Source organism: Lissotriton helveticus, chromosome 2_1, assembly GCF_964261635.1.
Source record: "Lissotriton helveticus chromosome 2_1, aLisHel1.1, whole genome shotgun sequence".
NCBI lineage: Eukaryota > Metazoa > Chordata > Amphibia > Caudata > Salamandridae > Lissotriton > Lissotriton helveticus.
This window is the reverse complement of record NC_136059.1, coordinates 822,542,634-822,566,137: the sequence shown is the minus strand read 5'-3', so window position 1 is coordinate 822,566,137 and position 23,504 is coordinate 822,542,634. Positions and strand designations below refer to the sequence as shown.

At 42.0% G+C, this 23,504-nt stretch overlaps 1 protein-coding gene across 4 annotated transcripts in view; it reads left to right on the top strand.

Annotated features, from left to right (window-relative positions):
* Nucleotides 1-23,504, top strand: part of DTWD2 (DTW motif tRNA-uridine aminocarboxypropyltransferase 2) — a 734,040-nt gene that overhangs the window by 680,193 nt on the left and 30,343 nt on the right. The window lies entirely within an intron of this gene.

Here is a 23,504-nt window from a genome sequence, read left to right as displayed (position 1 = left end):
TAAGATATATGCCAAGGATGTTAACTTGTGACCTACAGGGAAGACATGGATCTATGCAACAAAAGCATTATCCCACGTAGCTATCTACATAAATAAAAACATAAAAAATGTCTGATCTACATGTTGCATGCTGTGCTTTCCAGCAGGCACAATGACCCTCTATGCAATCTTATAGTGAGTGCATACCCACCAGTTATTCATTTTATTGCTCCTCGTGGTGTCCCAATCTTTCTTACTTAAGATAGAGGCCCCAGCTCACAGGCAACAGAAACTTGAAAAAATGCTTCTATGTGTTTTGTAGATGCTCAATATCAAGTATTTGACTTAGTGCTCAACACCTGTCTTGTGATAGATGTACTGGCGAATTTGCGTAAAAGAGTCTAATGGCAGCGGTTTACATATAGCGATTTATGCTATAAAAGCGTCTGCAGCCCTGTGTTACTGTGAACAGTGCCTCTCACACCTTCGCCCATTAGGTTTTATAGCCACCTCTCAGCGCCCGCTGTGGAAGAACAAAGGATAAACTAACCTATCTGCAGCGGCACCTCTGCTCTGATGGCTTCCAGAGCAGTACAGGCATATCAATGTGTACTGGTGACAACAGCAGCTGTCTTTTGGCCCAGCCCGGGCTCCCATGGTGACTAATAGCTGCTGCCGAGGTGATCGATGAACGTAGTGACATCGGCGTCAAAGCCAGGCCCTCATGAGTACCGGTACTGTCCTTGATCGAGGAAAAGTGCCGGTACTCAATGGGAGAAAATGAAAAAGTGCCGGTACTCAGAACCGGTGAGTACCTGCCCACTTAAATCACTGTTTATAATCGCAGCCTCGTCTCGCCCCTTGACGCCATCAGTCGTACCCGTCAGGCCCCCTTTCGTCAGCCTCTCATGACGCTGCAGTGTGATATTTCTCGTTAGCTGCTGCCGTATTTCAGATACTACGTAATGAACAGGGGTTCTGCCCGAATTACCCTCCCATACCTGGGCAAGGAGCATCACAAGGATGAAAAAGTAGAAAGAATGGTACTGAGGAACAAATAAAGCAAAAGCTAATTCAAAACAGGATACAGTTTATTATCCTGTTTTCTACAATGTTTTTGTCATCATTAAATGATATGATTTAAGAAGGACAATATTATGAATCACAAAAAAGGTGGCCAGAATATATACAATAAACAAAACTTATAATAGCAATATATACATTATATAAACAACTGTGTACCCTAAACAAAAGTAAAAAAAAGGGGGGGGGGAACACAATTAATTATCTGTCGACGCAGTCGCGGTCGCGTTTCCGCCAGTAGTATCTTGTGGCTTCATCAGGACAAGGGTACTTAAAATGATCAAGCGGTCCCCCCCGAGAGGGGACACCACCCTGAGGGATACAGCCAACCTCCTCCTACGGGACAAAACAGTTTGATCTCTCCTTGAAACTCCGAAAATATAAATTCTGGGTCTACAGAAGTATTTAGTTCACGGGTGTGTATTTAAACAACCACCTGGGCGTATCACACCACCTCAATAGAGTCGCGGGAACCACCTCTATGACTACAGCTCCCCAGATCACCATTAAACTGGAGAGGCACTCCGCGTTCGTCCAACCGATCTGCCGTCCGAGAGTCAACAAACAATCGCAGCCTCGTCTCGCCCCTTGACGCCATCAGTCGTACCCGTCAGGTCCCCTTTCGTCAGCCTCTCATGACGCTGCAGTGTGATATTTCTCGTTAGCTGCTGCCGTATTTCAGATAACACTGCGCAGTGGCATAACGGAAGTTCAGGGGCCCCTCCTGCAGGGTGCACAGAGGGGCCCCCGCTCCGGATTTAATCCGGAGCTGACAGGCCGGAGTACTGTGCTAAAGGGCCCCCCTGCAGCTCGAGTGTCTTCCACTGTATTGTCGACGCGTTTCAGCCCACCAACTTCCGGGCCTCATCAGGACTTGGGCTTCAGAGTAACCACATATTCAAACCAACCTACAATATCAAGAATACCTTATTCATCTTCCATTATTTATGACATTTACAAATATACATACAGATATCATATGGTAATTAAAAAATTACACATAAAAACGTAAACGTTTTCTTGAATACTGAAGTGACGGCCAGATAGCCTAAACCTTAAAGTGTCTAAAAATATTCTGACCCTAAACTGAGGCCAATCACAACGTGCCTTACAATCAAACACCGTGTAAAAGAGTGAAAAAGTGCACCCAGTGATACCAAAGCATCATGTAAGGATGAAATAAAAACAAGGAACATTCTCGAAATACTCAATCACATCAAACCGAAATAAATACCTATGGAGGTCCATTCAAAATGCCACCCAGGGCACGTATCTTTCTAGGGACCGATTCTTAAAATGAAACGTAGTCGGTATCTTCTTCTACCAGGAACTAGAGGTAAAAATATACACTAACTAATCAAGGCAAAGAAAATTGTATCTATAGAACTAAAAAATAAAAAATAAGAGACACTATACTTATAACTATAGGTGGGGGAAGGAAGGAAGGGCACCCACGTAATCACTTCCAGAGGTGTCTTCTGTATTATTATAATCCCTGCTTTCTGTCTTTCTGGAATTCGACAGAGACCATTGTCAAACCAAACTATTACCTATTGCTTGTAAAAGAACTCCATTAGGACAAGACCAAGGAGAGGGAGGTCTCCTGTACATGCCTCCAAGTCTCTTACCTAACAGCGTTAATCATCCGCCCCACTCATTCAAACGCCCGCCATCTCCGTGTCTCTCGCGTACATAAAGTCATGTGATGCGGAAGCGAATATACTTCCTCATCAATGAAAACCGAATAAATATTCGTCGGGGAGTAAAACCGGCATAGCATTCGTGTGCCCAAAAATATATATATATTGATCAGTGTAAATCGCAAGGATAAATATATGCTCAACTAAAAAAAAAAATACAAATTGCCTATAAGAGAATTTGTCATTCTAAACTCAGACCCCGCCCCATATACTCTCAACCGAGTAACTAAGGAAATAGTGATAAAGGGGAAAACTCTATAATTCCACACTGAATGTGGTATTAATTTAAAATACGAGGCCCAACAAACACAACCTATAGATATATGGAACAAACATCCGTTTCCATGGCTCACATTCCAACTCAGGAACCCTAAAACCTTCTGGAGAATAAACTAAAAGAAGAGAAAAAATATTACCATCTCGTCACCCAGTGATAGACCGTCACTCCATTACAGTCTCGTTTTCACATATAAAAAGCCCTATATACATAATGGCTGGAATATAAAACAGTAAATAAATCACATTCACAGATGTCCAGATCTAAGAATTGTTATTTCCAGCTTCTATTTAGGTTTGTAATATCGCCCAAACCTCATCTCTGTCATTGAGACCCTCTGTAGCTGGTATTTCTCAATAAACCGGGCCTCTAATCTATTCAACTTATTTTGGAGTTCCTCTCCGACTGAGTTCACAATCACTATTAATACTGACCACTTAATGTCATTTTCAGAATGGCCTGAATTAACGAAATGTTGTACCAAAGGAGCCCCTTGTACCTTACATTTTATTCTTGACTTGTGTTGGAGTACTCGCTTCTTTACAGATTGAGTAGTTTGCCCTATATAATATTTTTCACAAGGGCATTTTATACAGTATATTGCATTCTTGGAATTGCAATTCGAGAATACCTTTTGATGGTGTATCTGACCATTTATCTCTACTTGTTTAGAATCATCTGTAAGTCTACAGGCCATACAGTTTTGACAACGATAATGCCCGACCACTGGTGTTAAACTCAGAAAACTTCTCAGGTCTTTTTCGGGGACTCCATCGTCCTACCTGCTCTCACCAGTTGTTGCCAGATGTTTTTGCCATTTTTAAAAGCAAAGAGCAGCTTTTGGATTCCTAAAGGTTCGATCAATTTCCAGTTTTTTTGAAGGATTTTTTTAACACGGTTTGCTTTCGGATCGAATGTTAGGACACATGTAAGAGGAGTATTCTTCTCTGATTGTTTAGGTGTGAGAAGTGATTGTCTTGGCGTGTACCATGCTCTCTTGAGGGCCGATCTCACTAACTTTTTTGGATAGCCATGTGATAATAATTTGTCTTTCAGAGTATTGGCGTTATGGACATAATCTTCCTTATTGGTACAGTTCCTCCTCACCCAGAGGAATTGTCCATATGGTAAATTTTCTTTCAATGTCCGAGGGTGACAGCTTGAGAAATGCAAAGGGGTGTTGCGATCTGTAGATTTTGTATATAGACTTACTGTCAACAGACTGTTTTCATGTTGAGCATATACATCTAAGAAGTTTAACTTGTTCTGATTCTTAGAAATAGTAAAATTAAATTCTACTGTTCTTTGATTCAACCAATTGTGAAAATCAATGAATTTCAATTCTTCTCCTTCCCATACCATGAATATGTCGTCTATGTAACAACACCAAAACCCCACATAGCATTTAAGGGGTTGGTGTCGCCATAGATCCAGACATGACCAGATTGACACTCTCTGGAGAAAAGCTGCAGCCCATCGCCACTCCAGAGACCTGCAAGTACAAGTTGCCCTTGAAATTAAAGAAATTATTTTTTAAGCATAAATATGCTAGTGATATTAAAAAATTAGTGGGGACTGGATGGGGCCGTTCTCGTTTGTCTAAGGCACATCTTATAACTGCCAATGCTTCATCTTGGGGTATATTGGTATATAACGATTCAATATCGAAAGATACCAACCACTGTTTTTCATTGTCATACGGCAAGCCTTCCACGTGTCCACTTGTGATATTAAATCCATAGTATCACGGACATACAAGCGTGTTTCTTTAACCAAGGGAAATAGGAATGTATCAATGTATTTAGCTACCTTCTCAAGAAGTGAGCCACACGCTGATACTATCGGCCTACCGGGTGGTTTAGTTATGGATTTATGCACCTTGGGTAGGACATAGATATTCTGTATTTTTTTATTGTTATTGCCATTCAAGAAATCAAACTCATTCTGGCAAAGCCATCCTTCTTCCAGTCCTTCCCAGGTAATTTCTAAAATTTCAGATTGTAATTCCAGTGTAGGGTTGTTTTCCAAAATTCTTTAGTGTATGGGGTTGGACAGCTGGTGTATTACCTCATCATCATAATCATCATAATCGTCCTTGTCCCAAAGAACAATTTCTCCCCCCATATCTTTCAATGCCAATTTTCTTGTCTACTGCAGTTGTTATTGTAGAAGATTTTCTTTTTTTGTAATGAATCTAAGTCTCTCAATACGGGATCCTCAAATACCAAAACTTCCGTAGGAAGAAGTATGCTTTCAGGAACAAATGTAGATTTATTCCCAAGCCCACTTATATTGGTTTGTTCTTTCATTTCTCTTTCCACATAGAATGCTTTCAACCGTACTTTTCTCAAGAAATGTAAAATTTCTATCTTAGTGTCTACTGGATTCTGTAAAGCCATAGGCACAAAGGAAAGTCCTTTGGACAACACCGCCAATTCAGATTCTGTTGGAGTTTACTTGGATAAATTGTAGATCGGTATAGTTTCGGATTTATCCACTGCTTTTATACTACTTTGATTCAACGTCTGTAGGTTCTCCTCCGAGTGCGGAAGGGTTCTTGTTCTTGATTCTGATAAATTACTGGAGATTGATATTGACCTGGTGATGGAAACTGACGTACTTGTTGGTTGTATCCTCTCCATGTTTGCTCACCCCCTCTGCCTCGGTAACTGCCTCTGCCAAAAAAAGGTGGTTGTGCTCTTGGGTATTGGGGATAGGTATGGTAACCGCTGTTTGACCCTTGATCTGAATCTAAGGAGGTATCTGAAAATGTGATAAAATTATTTCGTGATCTACCTCTATATTGAAGATGTAAAGCACTCTGATTGTTATTTAAATAAAAATCTTCTTTTAAGTAGGGGTACATTTCTTCCAATTTGAAATTTTTTATGTCTCTAGCAACTTTCGTTGCTTTCACATTTGTAGTATGGGTTTCAAATTCTGCTATGGTTTTTTGTACTGACTCCAATACATATTTTGCATTTTTAATGGTACTTATTTCCTGTTCTAGAGCCTGAATTTCCTTCAGTTCCTCGTCATTTAATCTAAGAGCGGTTTCTATGGATAATGCCATCCAATAAATGGAGCATTTTGTACCCACACCTCCAAATTTACCTAAATAAATGTTATCATTAATAAAAATTACTGGTATATTTTTCACTTGGAGTCCTACAGGAATAGTATTATTTTTTAAGTAAGGTGCATGGGTGGCTTTTTCGCTGGTGGACCCCTGTGCCCCCCCATGACTCCCTCCGCCACAGATTCCCTCACTACCACCCTTTAACTGTGGCCCTCAAGTCTCCATAACCACACTCTGGCTCGGATGCATTTAATTTGATATACAGCGCCACTGATACCAGTGTAGGGTGTCAGAGCACTTTACATCACACACATTACACTGAGACACTCAATCATTCATGTGTAAATCACTGTTTGTGAAATGTTACATAACACAAAGGACTACATTGTGTAGAGTGGCATTAGAACCAAAATAGTAGTCAGTACAGTTTAATAGTGATTGGTCTGGAGAAACACAAACTCTGAGTTTAGAACGTAATACCATGGTTGCGGGTTCTCTTTAATAAGCAGAATTGATTCCTACCCAAATGAACCCTTTTTGCAACATTAGGATAATCAAAGACTGGGGAAAAATCAGTACCCTCTAATTTATAGCTTGCAGTTTGCATGCAGCTCTTAGATGACAGTTAATAAATCACTGTTCTATGTTAGGGTTGTGACATATAAACTGCTAGTAACAAAAGGATCTCACTGTCAAAAGCAGTAGCCCACTGACCTATTTATTTTATGTGCACTTTGTGATCTGCAAGGTACATGTTCTTTGCAGCAGGCACATTAACCCTCTGCGGTTCCTTTCCATGAATCAAAACCTCCACTTGACAAATCTCCATCTCCCTCTAGGAAAAACATTAATCACTGGAGTTATCATGACATTATTATTGTTGCCGAAAATTGCTGGAGGGCAGGAAGGAGGCAGGAAGCGCTTTTAGAAACATAATATACTTTCAAAAATGGCACCCCCCATCCGACGTCAGCGCCCGGTGAGATCACACCGGTAGCACCGCTCTAGAGCTGCCCTGCTCAAGGGTCCTGTGACCTCAGTGACAGTCTCTGTCGCTCTGGGGTGTGCTGCTTCATAGGACCTTCCACAAGACTGGAGCTGAACTTCAGCATGAATTGTGGTTGACAAGCCTTCAACCTTAACCCAACCTTGCCACCGCTAGGGTCCACCTGCTGGTTCCAATGACACCAGGGCTTCTAAGGTCTAGCATGGGAATCTGCTCCCTCAGAAGAGTGGTCTGGTGGACTGGTCATGAAGGCTGAACCTGGCTCCCCAGTTCCAAATTTGGCAGCTCTGGCCAAAGTGCAACATCCTCTCCCCCACTGAACACCATACTGCCCCACTGAGAGAAACTCGCACTGCCTTCAATTACAACCCAACTGTGCCCAGCTATAATCACCTGGATGCAACTCAATTCAAATTCAGTACTACACAAGAGTAAATGCTGCCTGAAAAAAAAGCAATAGCATCCTGTAAAAAACACTCATAGGGAATCCAAGATTAAGTATAGCATGTGAAATGTAGGCAGAAACAACATGGTTACCTTAATAGTTTTACATTCATTATTCAGAAATTAATGAGTGTTTGTGACTAAAAAAGTTAAGGATATGTCTACAGGGCCCGTAAGGGACCCGTTTCAATGTCCATTGCTTATATCCTTACAAAACGTAAGCAGTATGGTTTAAAAAGACCACATCCCTGAACTCAGAGTCACGGTACACAATCTGTTTTCCAATCCACCAATCAAGCATAAATTGCACAGTACCTCCAGCAATGGTGCACTTCCCTACCCTGGGAAAACCACGTTCAAAGAAAGACAAGAAAACAAAAGTAGTGCTTCACTGGCAAACTCTGTAAAGTGAAGCTAATGTGTTTGGGTGTGGTTAAAATCAATCGGGCCACTTTGCGACCACTCTGTCTTGGTTTCTTTAGTTGTTTTTCACATTTTAAACCTTTTATTTCTCTCTGTCTCAAGGCTGCACTTTGGAATAGAAACATGTCCGAAAAAGACGACATTTCCAGCAAAAGTGTTTTACTTTTTGGATCCATTTCACGGATGAACAAATAAACCATAGGAGAGGAAAGAGGGAGTAATAACCGTTTCTTGAAGTCACGGTTTTCAGTAAGTGAGAAGTAGCAAGACAGAAAGAGAGGGAGGAAGAGTATAATAGATGGAGGGGGTAGTTCGCTGACAACGGCAGAGCAGGAAAAATGGACACTGCACTTGTCCTCACTGAGCAAGAAGGAAGATACAGGCCTTTTCTTTCTCTGCCCGAACGGCCAGGAATGCCAAGCCTTATCTATAGACCTTGGCTATTTCTACCGTCCTGGGTCGCGAGTTTAAAATTAAAAAAAGTAGGGGCACGTTGAGCCCTGCCGATCTCGCCCACTTCTAACTCTGGGCTTACAGCATGCACTTGAAGCTAACCGAACATCCAGCCCTGGACGTCCCGGCAGCCGCGGTGCGTCCATTGGGGCGTAGGGGCGTAGCCCCACTAAGCCTGGTGGACGCACCTGCGGCTGCGACAAGAGACTCATGGCACCAAATAAAATGAAGCGCAGCACAGTGCTTCAACCGGGACAGACACGATGTAATCGGGAGTGCGCAGGGGGTGGGGCTGGGAGTAACCTGGGTAACAAGTAACAACAACAATAACAAACACCTTGGACTCTGCTGCGCAAGAGGCATTCAGGGCAGAAACTTGCCTGCGCATGCGCGTTACCGTCAATTTGACCAGCACGGACCGAAGGGGCCAGGGTGTGCGTCTTTAGCCTGGCCCCGTTGATTCAGAAGGCGCCAGGGCGAGGAGTCTGTGTGCCCCCCTAGCCAATCTTGGCGCTTATGCAGCGCCAGGATTGGCTGGTCCACCGTGCTGAAGGACAGGCAATCCACTATTGGATGCCGCACGTCGTGGGTGGTGGCACACTGGCTCAGGCCGCTCAGCACTATCGTGGCCAATCACTGTGACTTCAGCATGCGAAGCCATTCAGTGATTGGCCATGGGCATTCCGTTTCACGTGCGCGACGTGACGTTGTTAAGCTGCAACTCCATTAATGAATGACATTTTTGCTGAGACGTGTTTCATCGGTGACACAACCGCACCTTTCACTTGCAGGCTATTTGCATGATATGCGGATTGCGCCGGATAGAGTACAAGTAAGAAATCCCGTACTGCAGCGGAGGGCCGGTTGCTCTGCTGGCTGCAGAGGAAGCATCCCCGGCGGCTGCAGGAAGCCGCCCGGTGTCTGCAGGAAGCGGCAGCCCGGTGAACCTTAGGTGACAGGGACAGATCTGTTACAAGGAGCTGGGGGTGGGAGGGGAAGCCTGCCCTGGAGAGCCCGCAGCCGCTGGGGAGGAGGCTCTGCTGCCAGGGAGGAGGTGTGACTGTGACCTTTGTCAACTTCCCGCCCCGCCACATCTCCCGCTAGCTCCGTCCAGTGTCAGATTCACCTGTTCATCTGAGCACAGGTGGAGCAGCGGAGAGGAAGCGACACCGGCCGGGGATACTTCTCTGCCGGGGAGAGTCGGTGCCAGGACCCGAGCCACAGGGGCAGATCCGAGGGGGCAGCAGCGTTGGGGCGCCTGGGCGAGACGGAGTAAGGCGAAAGAAATATAAAAGGGCAGCTTTTAAGGGTGTAGCCGAATATCTGAACATGATACAGCACAGGTACAGATCTGAAGTGGGTAACTGGGTAGAGCTGGGGGAGGCAGAGCAGAGGATTTAAAGCGGCAGAGGGGCAGATCAGAAGAGGTAGGTGCTCAGATCTGAAAGAGGTTCAAGGATCTATTGGATCCCAAGGGACGCTCTTGGATGTGAAAAGAGGCAAGGGGCATTGGAGCAGTTTAAAGGGGCTCGGGCAGCGAGTACAGTGGATGGAATTATACTGGGGAGTACTTGAGAGTGCCAGGGGAAATCCTGATCTACCACAGGGCAGATATGCAGTGTTCCAGAAAAGAACCCAGGAGCACACGGTGCATCTGAAGTGCGCCTATGGCAATTAAAGTACAAGGGCAGATGTGAAACGGGTCGGGGCCTATTTGAAGGTGGTGCAGAGGTAAGGACACCTTTTAACGCGGTATTGGGGCAGATCTGAGGGCGCTACATGAGCACCCCATAAAGGGGTGGATCTGATAGGGGTACAGTGGCAGCTCTGAAAGGGGAAGGCCCTGATCTGACTGAAGCAGAGACGGATCTTCAGAGGCCGGGTTAGATCTAAGAGGGGAATTCATTTGAACTCTCTTATGTTTTATTACTTGTAATATTATGTATGTATTTTTATGTGGACCTCCTAGGAGTTTCAAATCTTTAATAAATATTGAATTGAACTAAGAGGGGAAGGGACAAACTCGGGTGTGCTGAGACGGATTTCCAAGGAACAGGGCCTCTGGGGAAGGACAGGTCCTCAGGGGTAAATAGGGTAGAAGCAGCACTCATGGGGGCAGGAAAAGATGTTTAGGGGGGCATAGACACTTCTCCAAATACCTTGGGCTTAGGGACATATTTTCAGGCTGAAGTCAGCTCTCGTGGCCAGGGAGAGGTCTTCAGGCTTCTTCAGAGACTGACAGAACCCTTAGTCCTTTTGTCCTCACCCCATCCGTGGGTTAGTGGGCGAAGGGAATGGAGAACGCTCAGAACCCTCCTATTGGGACCGTTCCTGCGAGACAGATGGGGGCGCCAGAGGAGCTCAATGGGTCCCAGAAGGGCAATGGCCCTCTCCCCGAGCCAGGGAATCAACTCCCTGCTAAGGATGGGTTCTCTGACATTTTTACGGTGACACTTGACGAGGGTTCCACCCTTCCCAACCTTCAGGATCAGCTCGCCACCCTCAATGTAGCACTTTTCAACCCAGGTACTTCTATACCCACCTTGGTAACAGTGCCACCTGTGCCTGGCACAGTGTTACCTTCCTTGGTTACAATGCTGCCCACCCCGAGTACAGTGTCACCTGCCCCGGAGGTCCATGGAGGCACGCAGATACCCCTGCAGGAGGCAAGCTGCCCAGAGCATGGACTGCCACAGAGTCGCTGGTGCCAGGAAGAGTCGCGACCAGTGTGCCAGCAGTGCCCGTGACAAGACCACCACACCAGGGATCTGGAGCAGAGCGCCAGCAAGATCCGGGTAAGAGGGCATGGAGCTCAGGAGTGTGGCATGGTGGAGTGTCAGCGGTTCTGGGGCAAGGGACATGGGTATGCATGGACAGAGGCAAAGAAAACCCCATAATTGAAGCAGAGGAAATGAAGAGTGATAAACAGGCAAGGAGGCAAAGGACAAGGGGAGTGTGCAAGAAGCAGGGTATCAACGTTAGTGGTTAGGCTAGATCCCAAGGAGCTGCAGGGTTGCCGGAGGTAGGACCACACAAGCATCAGAAGGGCAGCAGCTGGGATTGTAGACTATAGTTTATCTCAATAGTGGGTACCCCTGACACCATAAATTACACAATTCTTTTTCTCACAGAAGTCCCTTTTATTGACTCTGAATGTATTCAAATATGTTTTTCTTTTTCTTTGTGTATTCTTTTAACACATACCAACTATCCTTTTTACCATACATTTAATACATTGACAATATTTACAACGTTTTTTATCATACTGTACATTTATATACATTTGTACACAAGGTCCTACTGGATTGAGATTGTCAAGATCTCACATTTTCTTGATCATATCCACTTTCATAAGTGGTGGTCCTTTACCAAATACAGTCAACACAAATTTATCTTGCGATTTTCAGTTCTTATATTGGGAAATATGTCTTTTTTTCACCAAATACTGACAATGCTATTTAGCATTCATTTATGTATATATATGACCAATATATGTCGCCGACGCGTTTCAACCTTGTCGGTGTGGGACCTGCACTCTTGTTTATGTCAAGGTCTTCTTCAGGGCTGTGATTAATGTGTTGTAGGACAGGTTTTCCAATCTATAAAATAATAAATTGGCTTTTTTTAGTGTTTAGTATTTTTTTATCAAGAAGTACTAGATTGCATAACTTTATATCATTGTCATTTCCTTTCAGATGTATACATACCCGCCTTGTTGTCGACGGAGGGAAGGTTATTGTTTCTATTCTCACCTGTGTGGCGAAAATCTATATTTAGTGTTTTGGATCTCTGGTTTAACTAAGTGTTAACGTTTATCATGCATTATGGGAAATCTTCGATTACATACCCTCAGCTCTTCTTTTTTTACTCTCTGTGAGGGGAACACGGCTTGCCTTTCTTCATTCTTGAACTGCCCGTAGGCTGGTTGTCTCGTTCTATATCTATGGGGTAAAGCAGTTATACACACTAGTGAATACGTTTGTTATTTATATTCTTTTGTCACACATTTTATCTTTAAAGGATCTATACTATCGCCAAAGTGGTTTTGCGCCTCCTATTGGAGTCTTGTTTGTCTCAAGTCTTTAAACTACAGCTTCTGGACTGTGCGCCTTGCTTTTCGCCTCATATTAGAGTGTTGTTCGTCTCAAGTCATTAAACTACGGCTTCTGCACTGTGCGCCTTGCTTTTCGCTTCATTGCGGAGTTTTTGTCGATTTTCTTAACGTATAATTTGCTTCATACCTTGTGTTTTCTTTGAGTGCTTCTTCCTGGGTCGCCTTACGGAACTCTTCGTCTTCGTCTCTTTGGCGTCCTTCTTGCCGGTAGCCTTCCGGGTTTGGCGTCTTCGTTCTCCGTATAGCGTGTGACGTGATCTTTTTGCTGTGATGGTGTCACGTGGTTTTTCGGAATGTTGGAAGTTGTAGTTTCAACTTTTTATTGAATCTTCATGCTTAATGCTGTACGGACCGACAGTTTGTCGTTTTATCTGTGTTGACATTTTTGACGAGTCTTGCTAGAACTTATTCCTTATGCCATAATCATGGCAGGCGTCCGTGCAGCTTATTTTGGTCTTTGTCTTATAATTTGTTTACGTTATTATGTTCCTCAAATGTAATCAAAGCGCCCTCTTGAACATCATGTTGTTGGATGTAAGGACATGAACAGCTGATTGGGTTCTCTATTTATGTATAATTCGTGAGTTCGGACATCTCATTGAGGCCATTTTCTATTGTGTCCAGATACAAAATACTTTTAGCTTCAACTTTTGACATAGCGTTCTCCACATTGTTTCCCACAATATGTTTCAGGACTGTCCATTTCATGTCTTTTTCTGAATGTCCCATCTCGATACAGTGGGCAACCATTGGTGCATTCAGTGTTTTGCATTTAATTCTCGACCTGTGTTGTGTAATTCTTTTTCTTATCTGTTGACTTGTTTTGCCTATGTACGCCTTTTGACACGGGCATATTACACAGTATATTACATTTTGCGTGTTGCAATTTGTAAACTCTTCGTGGAATATAAATTTTTTCCCATATTGGAATTTTGTACCCTCTATTGTGTTGTCGCACGATACACAATTGCCACATTTTCTGTGTCCTTTTACCGGAGGTAGTGACAGCATAGACCTCAATGATGTATCTTGTTTTTTGACAGTTGTATTGGCCCTCACAAGTTTGTCTTTGATGCTTGAGTTTCTTTTTAATGCAAAGATAGGTAGATTTTTGAACTGTTCTAGGCTCTTTACTGTGTTCCAATTTTTTCTTATTATCTTTTGGATTTCATTGGTCACACCAGAAAACGTGGTAACACATACCAGCGGTGTCTTTTCATCTTTCTTTCTTGGAGTCAACAAGGCTTCTCTTGGGGTGTACCACGTCCTCTTCATGGCTTTTTTAGCAGTTTTTTTGGGTATCCTCTTTCCAGAAGTTTTTCAAGCAGTATTGTGGCATTGGCAAAATAATCTTCTTTTTTTGTGCAGTTACGATGTATTCTCATGAATTGGCTCAAGGGCAGGTTTTCTCTTAGATTTCTTTGATGGAAGCTTCTATAATGTAGAAAGGTATTTCTATCCGTTTCTTTGGTGTATAGAGTCGTGTATATGTAACCATCCTCATGTTTGATTAAAAGATCCAAAAAGTTCATCTCAGTTTTGCTCTTGTTTACTGTGAATTGGATGTAACGATTTCTATCATTTAGCCATCTGGTAAAATTTCTTAGCTGTTCTTCACTCCCTCGCCATAACATGAAAACATCGTCTATATAACGGTACCACATTTTAATGTGGCCGTCATATGGGTTGTTGTGGAAGATCCATCTTTCCTCGAACATTGCCATAAACATTATGGCCATTTCTGGAGCAAAGGGACACCCCATCGCTGTGCCCTTCACTTGGATATATTTACTGCCATTAAATGTAAAAAAGTTATTTTTTAAGCATATCTCTGCCAATTGTAGGAGGAAATCTGTCGGTACATTATGGGGACGTTCTCTTTTTTCTAGAAAGACATTCATTACCTCTAAACCCGCTTCTTATTGGATATTTGAGTAGAGACTAACGATGTCTAGTGTGACTAGAATTTCTTCTTCCTCTTCAAAGGGATGGTGCTCCAAAATAGTTATTGCTTGCATGGTATGTTTGATGTAGCTTGTTGTTTCTACGACTAGTGGCTTCAAAAAAGTGTCGACATATTTTGCTGGGCGCTCCAATATAGAGTTCACACCGGATATTATAGGTCTTCCTGGAGGGTTCCTTTGGTCCTTATGTATCTTGGGCAAGATGTACATTAATGGTGTCCGTGGGTTATCATTAATCAGGAATTTGGCTTCTTTTTTCGACAGCCATCCTTCTTCTTCTCCTTTATTTTTTAGTATCTCTAATTTGGACTTGATTTTATTATTCCAATCTTCATCTGTTTTCCGATAGTATTGCTCATCGCTTAGTTGTCTGGTCACTTCAGCTTCGTACTGTTCGCGTTGGAGTATCACTACTCCCCCGCCTTTGTCGGCCGGCTTCACGATGATTTTGTCGTTCTTCTTTAGATTTTCCAATGCCAATTTTTCTTGTTTTGGCATATTCCATTTGGTATAGATCCTTTTGTTCTCTAAGTTTGCCAGGTCTCGCAGTACGTTTTTCTCAAATGTCAGCAGCTCAATCGGCATGTTAGTAGTGTTTGGGAAGAAGGTGGACTGATTTTTTAGTCCAGAGTAGTTTCTCTCTGTATAGTCAGGTCGATCTGCAAAGAAGATTTTTAGTCTCATTTTTCTGAACAGTTGTATAATTTCTAATTTGATGAGTCCTAAGTCTGGTTTGACTGTTGGAATGAAGGAAAGCCCTTTTTGTAGCACATTCATTTCCTGGGACGTAAGCTCATAGTTGGATAAATTGTATATTGGATTTTCTTCTCTTCTTACCAGCGATAGACATTCCTTCTTGTGGTAATTTGTCCCTGAAATTGGTTGGACTGTGGATTGTACCATCTTGTGCCTCGTGCTCTGCCTCTGGGTCGGCGATTTCCTCTGTCCAAAAAAGGTGCCGGCTGATAGATTTGGCCCTGTTGGTGTATGGCTGTGCTTATCGAGGGGTTCGTGTCACGTGAACTGTCTGATGATGACGATGCGTCTGAGAAGGTCAGAAATTGTCGTCTACTTCTTCCTCCGTATGTTCGTAATACTCCGGTATTTTGAGGTTGCTTATAGAAGTCCTTATCCAAATATGGATACATATTTTTTTCGGAAAAATTACTGATATCTTTCTGAAGTTTTGATTTTTTAGCGTCTTCTGTATTTTTCCTAAACAATTCGTTTTCTTTTTGTATTTTCACCAGTAGTGCTTGTGCGTTCTCTAATGCTGTGTTGTTCAACTGGGCTTCCTCCAGTTCTTTGATTTGTTCAAGTTCTTTTAGACTCAAAGTTCTGCAGTTTTAATTGAATGGAACATCCAGTCCCTGGAGCACTTTGTTCCTATATGGCTGAAACCATCAAGGTATTCTGGTTGGTCAACAAAAATCACTGGAACATTCTTAACTTGCAGACCTACTGGTATAGTTTCTGCTCTCATGTGTTCAAAAAGGACTTCTCCATGTAATGCAGTCCTTATTTGTTTCTTTTTTAGTCTAGTTATCTTCTCTAGTTCTGATTGTTGATTAGGGTTTGTGACTATACTTCCTGGGTTAAGTGTGGAGGGTCGTTTTAGAAATTCTTCTATGTCTTCTTCTCTGAAGCTTAATGTCTTGGGTTCTGACATTTATATGCGGTGTTATTTTGAAGCTTGATTAGTACTGTCTTGAAAAATACCGTTGATTAAACACCACTTTTATTATTCTGGAGCTAATTGTGAAAACTTGATTTGGATGAAGATCAGTTGGACGTGTATGAAACCTTACTAAGTCTAGATCTCAATGACCTGCTGGTGAACGTTTAGCTACTTGCGTCTTATTTCCTAGAATTCCCTCGTAGACTTGGTGTCTACCCTGAAATTGGTTCTATATATAGGGGATGATTCTCTTAGGAGAACAGGGCCTTGAATCAAAAATACAGTTTATCTCAATAGTGGGTACCCCTGACACCATAAATTACACAATTCTTTTTCTCACAGAAGTCCCTTTTATTGACTCTGAATGTATTCAAATATGTTTTTCTTTTTCTTTGTGTATTCTTTTAACACATACCAACTATCCTTTTTACCATACATTTAATACATTGACAATATTTACAACGTTCTTTCTCATACTGTACATTTATATACATTTGTACACAAGGTCCTACTGGATTGAGATTGTCAAGATCTCACATTTTCTTGATCATATCCACTTTCATAAGTGGTGGTCCTTTACCAAATACAGTCAACACAAATTTATCTTGCGATTTTCAGTTCTTATATTGGGAAATATGTCTTTTTTTCACCAAATACTGACAATGCTATTTAGCATTCATTTATGTATATATATGACCAATATATATCGCCGACGCGTTTCGACCTTGTCGGTGTGGGACCTGCACTCTTGTTTATGTCAAGGTCTTCTTCAGGGCTGTGATTAATGTGTTGTAGGACAGGTTTTCCAATCTATAAAATAATAAATTGGCTTTTTTTAGTGTTTAGTATTTTTTTATCAAGAAGTACTAGATTGCATAACTTTATATCATTGTCATTTCCTTTCAGATGTATACATACCTGCCTTGTTGTCGACGGAGGGAAGGTTATTGTTTCTATTCTCACCTGTGTGGCGAAAATCTATATTTAGTGTTTTGGATCTCTGGTTTAACTAAGTGTTAACGTTTATCATGCATTATGGGAAATCTTCGATTACATACCCTCAGCTCTTCTTTTTTTACTCTCTGTGAGGGGAACACGGCTTGCCTTTCTTCATTCTTGAACTGCCCGTAGGCTGGTTGTCTCGTTCTATATCTATGGGGTAAAGCAGTTATACACACTAGTGAATACGTTTGTTATTTATATTCTTTTGTCACACATTTTATCTTTAAAGGATCTATACTATCGCCAAAGTGGTTTTGCGCCTCCTATTGGAGTCTTGTTTGTCTCAAGTCTTTAAACTACGGCTTCTGGACTGTGCGCCTTGCTTTTCGACTCATATTAGAGTCTTGTTCGTCTCAAGTCATTAAACTACAGCTTCTGGACTGTGCGCCTTGCTTTTCGCTTCATTGCGGAGTTTTTGTCGATTTTCTTGACGTATAATTTGCTTCATACCTTGTGTTTTCTTTATGAGTGCTTCTTCCTGGGTCGCCTTACGGAACTCTTCGTCTTCGTCGTCCTTCTTGCCGGTAGCCTTCCGGGTTTGGCGTCTTCGTTCTCCGTATAGTGTGTGACGTGATCTTTTTGCTGTGATGGTGTCACGTGGTTTTTCGGAATGTTGGAAGTTGTAGTTTCAACTTTTTTTTGAATCTTCATGCTTAATGCTGTACGGACCGACAGTTTGTCGTTTTATCTGTGTAGACATTTTTGACGAGTCTTGCTAGAACTTATTCCTTATGCCATAATCATGGCAGGCGTCCGTGCAGCTTATTTTGGTCTTTGTTTTATAATTTGTTTACGTTATTATGTTCCTCAAATGTAATCAAAGCGCCCTCTTGAACATCATGTTGTTGGATGTAAGGACATGAACAGCTGATTGGGTTCTCTATTTATGTATAATTCGTGAGTTCGGACATCTCATTGAGGCCATTTTCTATTGTGTCCAGATACAAAATACTTTTAGCTTCAACTTTTGACATAGCGTTCTCCACATTGTTTCCCACAATATGTTTCAGGACTGTCCATTTCATGTCTTTTTCTGAATGACCCATCTCGATACAGTGGGCAACCATTGGTGCATTCGGTGTTTTGCATTTAATTCTCGACCTGTTTTGTGTAATTCTTTTTCTTATCTGTTGACTTGTTTTGCCTATGTACGCCTTTTGACACGGGCATATTACACAGTATATTACATTTTGCGTGTTGCAATTTGTAAACTCTTCGTGGAATATACATTTTTTCCCATATTGGAATTTTGTACCCTCTATTGTGTTGTCGCACGATACACAATTGCCACATTTTCTGTGTCCTTTTACCGGAGGTAGTGACAGCATAGACCTCAAGATTGTAGACTATGGCTTGTGAGTGATGCAGGTAAGAAGGCAGCAGGAGGCTTCATATGGATGTGACAGGGACAGATGGGGAAGCTGGAGCCCTAGTTGCAGAATCTTCAGAAGGTCAAAGGGCTAAGGGCAGGGCAGTGTCTTAGTAATGTGGCCAGTGGACGTGTCAGGAGTCACTCTAACTGGAGTTCCCCTTTCATTTTATTAAAACAAAGAGTGTTTGGATCAAGCATTAAAGCCATTTGTTTCAATAGAGATTGTTTTGGAGAGGGTTCTGTGGGCTTTTAAATAAAACTCTATTCTTGGTTTCGACTGAACCCTTGCTTCATATTTATTTTTGAAGAGGTCATGCATGGCTAGCATAAAATGTATTATTTGGCCATGGCTCCTTACTTATAAAATGAGGTTATGTGGGAAATATTTAGTTGTTACTTTTCAGATATGTTTCTTTTTTTCTTTGACTATGAATCCACACTCATCTTTAACATATTTATTTATTTGAGGAGTTTTTTTAAAAGCGCGAACATGACCCATCAGGGTATTAGAACGCTGAAAGAATAGCAGGCAACGCATACATATAAAAAAGAAGCAATCAGTGATAAGTAAGAACAGAAAAACTGCAAAGTAACCATCGGTTAGGTAGATTGATGATCCGGAGTTATCTACATGAGAATCGTCCAGCTGCGGTCCTCAGGGTTGGTATTGGAGAAATGTGTCGATCAGAAGCCTTTGCACTTCTTTTTTAAAGGAGGTCGTGGGGATGGTCCTCATTACGGGTGGCTGTGCATTCCATATTATGGGGGTAAGCCAGAGCAGGACGGTTTGTAAGTTTTCTTTTTGTTGAGCTTCTGCGGTTTCAGCAATAGGGAGTTGGCGCTTCTTAAGGAACGACTGCCCCCGACAGCCTTAATTTATTGGCCATGTACACAGTAGTGTTGTTAGCTTCTCTCCCAATGCTCCAGCTCGTGGCCATCTTTCATTCAATATTGCAGAAAAACAAGTTACTTACCTGTACACTTTGATTCTCCTCTATTGATATATTTCATAGTTTCACATGACACTCTCTCTCCTTTCATTATAGGAGCTCGCCACATTGGAGACCTACTTTAGATTACCTTTAAACTTGTGCTGAGAAGTCTAATGTATGGTGGTCCTTTAGGGGACAAGTGACTCAGCAGCTGGCTGGAGTTTGGTTCTTTCGAAAATTATGTGAATTGGTTAACAATATCACTTGTTTAAGCTTTACTGTTCAATGCTTCACTTTACACTGTCTATTGCAATTAGGGCTCCAAGTTTTATGTTATTGTTTTCTGGTTTCCGTCTGTATTTATCCATATTTATTATGGGTTTTGTGATAAAAGTAAAGCTGAAACTGCTATATTTCCACATTTATTTCACAAATAAATATGCAGTCATGCTTGAATGCCTGCCAGGTTTCAGGAATATGAAAACCCACAGAAGAAAAATCAATGGCTTATATGAAAATATGCACATTTCAGTATCAGCCTTGTGCATATTTACTGATGTTTAAGCCTCTTTATTAAAATTCCCTTCATTTTTAGCCCCTTTTCCTATCAATCCAAACAGTTATTGCCCTGGCAATCAATGCAAAGTGTATTTAGAATCACTCAAAAAGCACAAAATTTCTGTTTTTATTCACATTTAAAAATAAATACAGACAAGAAAATAAATGTTTTTTTGTCTGTATGTAAAAATCAGTAAAAATGAAATACAGGGAGTCTTAATTATAATTACCACGGGACTCCCACCTTGACGACAGGGAAGATTAAAGCATTTGAATTCATGAAAGATAACAATTCTGGCGAACCAGAGTGTAGAGGTTACCTTGTTTTTTTCATCCACCCTGTAATGTAGGTGGCCCAGACATTCAGTTAATTAGTCCAGCCCCCTAATCAACTACAATCTGAGATAAAATCAAATATAATTTGTATGTCTCAACATTAGCAGGACATTATTTATAAACACTTGTTTAGGGGTAGTGCACATACTTGTATGATATCTGGGATCCTACAGCACTACAAAGGTACCTTGACTTGGATGCCCAAAGTTTAATTTCATAGGTGCCGTTGTGAGAGAAGGATTAGATACCCATGACCAGGGTGATGTCTAAAATTCCCTATATGTTCTCACAAACTCCAATGTAATATGTTGTGACGTGCCATGTTGAAGGATGTTTGGATGGCAAGGATAGTTTTTCCACTGAAGTTGTCTGCCTGAAGGATAACATGGACATAATCACTGATGATTCTTTGTGCGATCTTGATACTTTTTGTGGGACTGAGTCTAAGAGCTGTCGTGTAAAAGGTCATATATTCAGGGGGAGTGTTTGGGGTGTGACATCCCCAAAATAATTGCATTCTTGGCTTGGTATTTTGGTCTGGAGGCCTTGAGTCGGGTCTGCTATGTCTATATTCGTTCTTCTCGTCATCCCAATTTCACTATGAGGTTTTAACTTATTAATTTTAGATCAGAACCTTCAATATAAATATTGACCTGTTTACCAAAAAAGTAGTAAATCTGCAGCGTTTTCTTTTTTCTTTCCTTCTTCCTTTCATCCTCCATCCCTTCGATTCTCATCCACTGTTTCCTTGTCTTCTTATCCCTCCTCCCCCCTATTTTCCCTTTCCTTTGACCTTATGTCCTTACATCCTGCTTTCTCAAATTTGCTTGAAAATGCACGATTTTTCTTCTTTTTTTTCAAAATTTTCTTGGGGGGTGTAACCCCCCCAAACCCCCCTTTTGGGGTTCGGGTTCGCTCGCTACGCTCGCTCGCTACGGTGCTGTATGCAAATCACTTTGCGCCCCACCCCTTTAAAATCTCACCCACCGGCCCTGCGTCCCGGGCCATACAGACTACATTAACCAGCGTTCACCCCTCCCAAGTCATTGCCACCAGACCACCGCTTTCTTTTCAGAAACCGCCGCTGTTCAGCGGGACAGTTTATCGTAACGTGGACTACAACTCTCAGAAATGTATTATTAAGTGGAAACCAAGTACTGGAAACCGTGCCCTGTGACATAGAGCGATGGATCCGTCTCTTTCGAGTACACTGAGTACAACTTGTGCAGAAACAATCAGGCGGCTACCACCCCTTGCCCCCCTAACCCCCTCCAAATCTCTTTTTCGGGGTCAAAGATCTGTAGTGCTTAAAAGTAACTCAAGTGGTCCTGCTAGTCAATACATACTACTTTATGACATGGTATATCTTATTCAAATCCTCTGCTGTTTGCCCCTTAGTTGCATGCGTCAGTTTTATAAATCTTTTTCCCTTACTTGTGATCCCATTCAAGTCAAGTCAAAGTTTATTTCGGAGAATTGATTCCAAAAAACTTTCAATCCATAAAGTATTCACAGACTGCATTTTCAGATAATCTTCTATCGCAATAAAACACTGCTCCATTATAAAGTAGTCATGAAATAACTACAAAAACTTAAAACAGATACATGTTCAAAGAAGCAGCTAATAGCAAAAAACCGCTAACTACCAGATTAGTTCTTTGATTATACAACAACATTATATATAAAGCTATCTTCTCTATTATATATGCATCCTGTGACAGTATTGTTGTCTCTTAGGTAAAAATGTTGTCGTTCCCAGGCAGAATTCTCATGTTATGTTTATTTTTTTTATTCTTGTTGTTTTCTATTTATTGTTTTTTTTCTTGTAATTGGTTGGAAAAAGGGAGATGTGTTATATCTTGGGATAATATGTGTGTGTTCCTTGGCTCGTGCCACCTGTGCTATTGCGAAATGTGGAAACTGAGATTCTGGTGAGAGCAAGGTGGGAAACCAGCGAGAGCCGACAGTTGGAAACTACTGCAGCGCTTAGTATCTGGGGACAGCTGCCTGTATTTGTGCTGACTTATTGACTAAATTTGATCTTGGCGGACGGGGTACTCCGTCACAACAGTGATGGATATCCTGCTGAAATATTAAGTCCCTTATATCCTATGTTGTGACGGAGTAACCCGTCTGTCAAGATCTAAATCAGGCCCTTATTCTTCAATAAATTACACAGTTTCAAGCCAATCATGCTGTGTGACTTATTTACGTTCAACATGCATACAGCTTAGAATTACACACCGAGCAGCCACTGGAGTGATTTCAAAATAAATATAATGTAATTCAGGTAGCAGTACACTCTGCCCATCTTGTTCAAAAACCACTACGATTTGTTGTAAGCAGTGGCAGCTCCTCCGCTAAAGTGGAGGAGCGCGCCCCACTGCTTTTCAGCAGTGTAAAAAAAGGAAAAATAAAATGACAATAACTCATTGTTATTATCATTTTATTTTTCCCTGCTGAGGCAGGTTGTGGAGCGGGGCTGGGCTGCTCTGCTCACAGAGCAGGGGGAGGAGTGGTGGGCACTCTGTAAGTGTGCATGATGGTTTGGCCAGCCGTCTTGGGTCGACTAAACAGTCAGGCGCTCTTAGCATGTTCTCCACCCAGGCTGTATTACAGCTTGGGTGGAGAACATGCACAGGCTCACAGTCCCTGTCTGAGCGCCGAACCACAGCGCTCAGAGCGTGGGATTGGCTTGAGGGAGCCTGTATGCTTCATTTCCGGCCGGATGCGGAGAGACGACAGAGGAGCGCCTTGTAACAGGTACGTTTATTTTTATTTTTTCACTCCGCCTCGCCACCCCCGATCCGTGCCAGCCACCACAGGTTGTAAGTGAGGTTTCGGGAAGCCTATGTTCAATTGGATGTGATAGTCCAGGTGCGATAGCACCTAGAGTTGGTTACGAAGAAGAGAGCAAAAACCAAAAACTGTAGGAGGTAACTGTTAAATAAAATAAAAACAAGTCCGCGCCAGAATTATTCACGTATTTACAGCTAAAGTTTCCTGTTATTAATTGCACATGTTTTAACAACACAACCGAATATTAAAATACGTTTATTACTCAGCCGCACTGAACTGAGTTTCACTTCACAGAGACAGTTCTG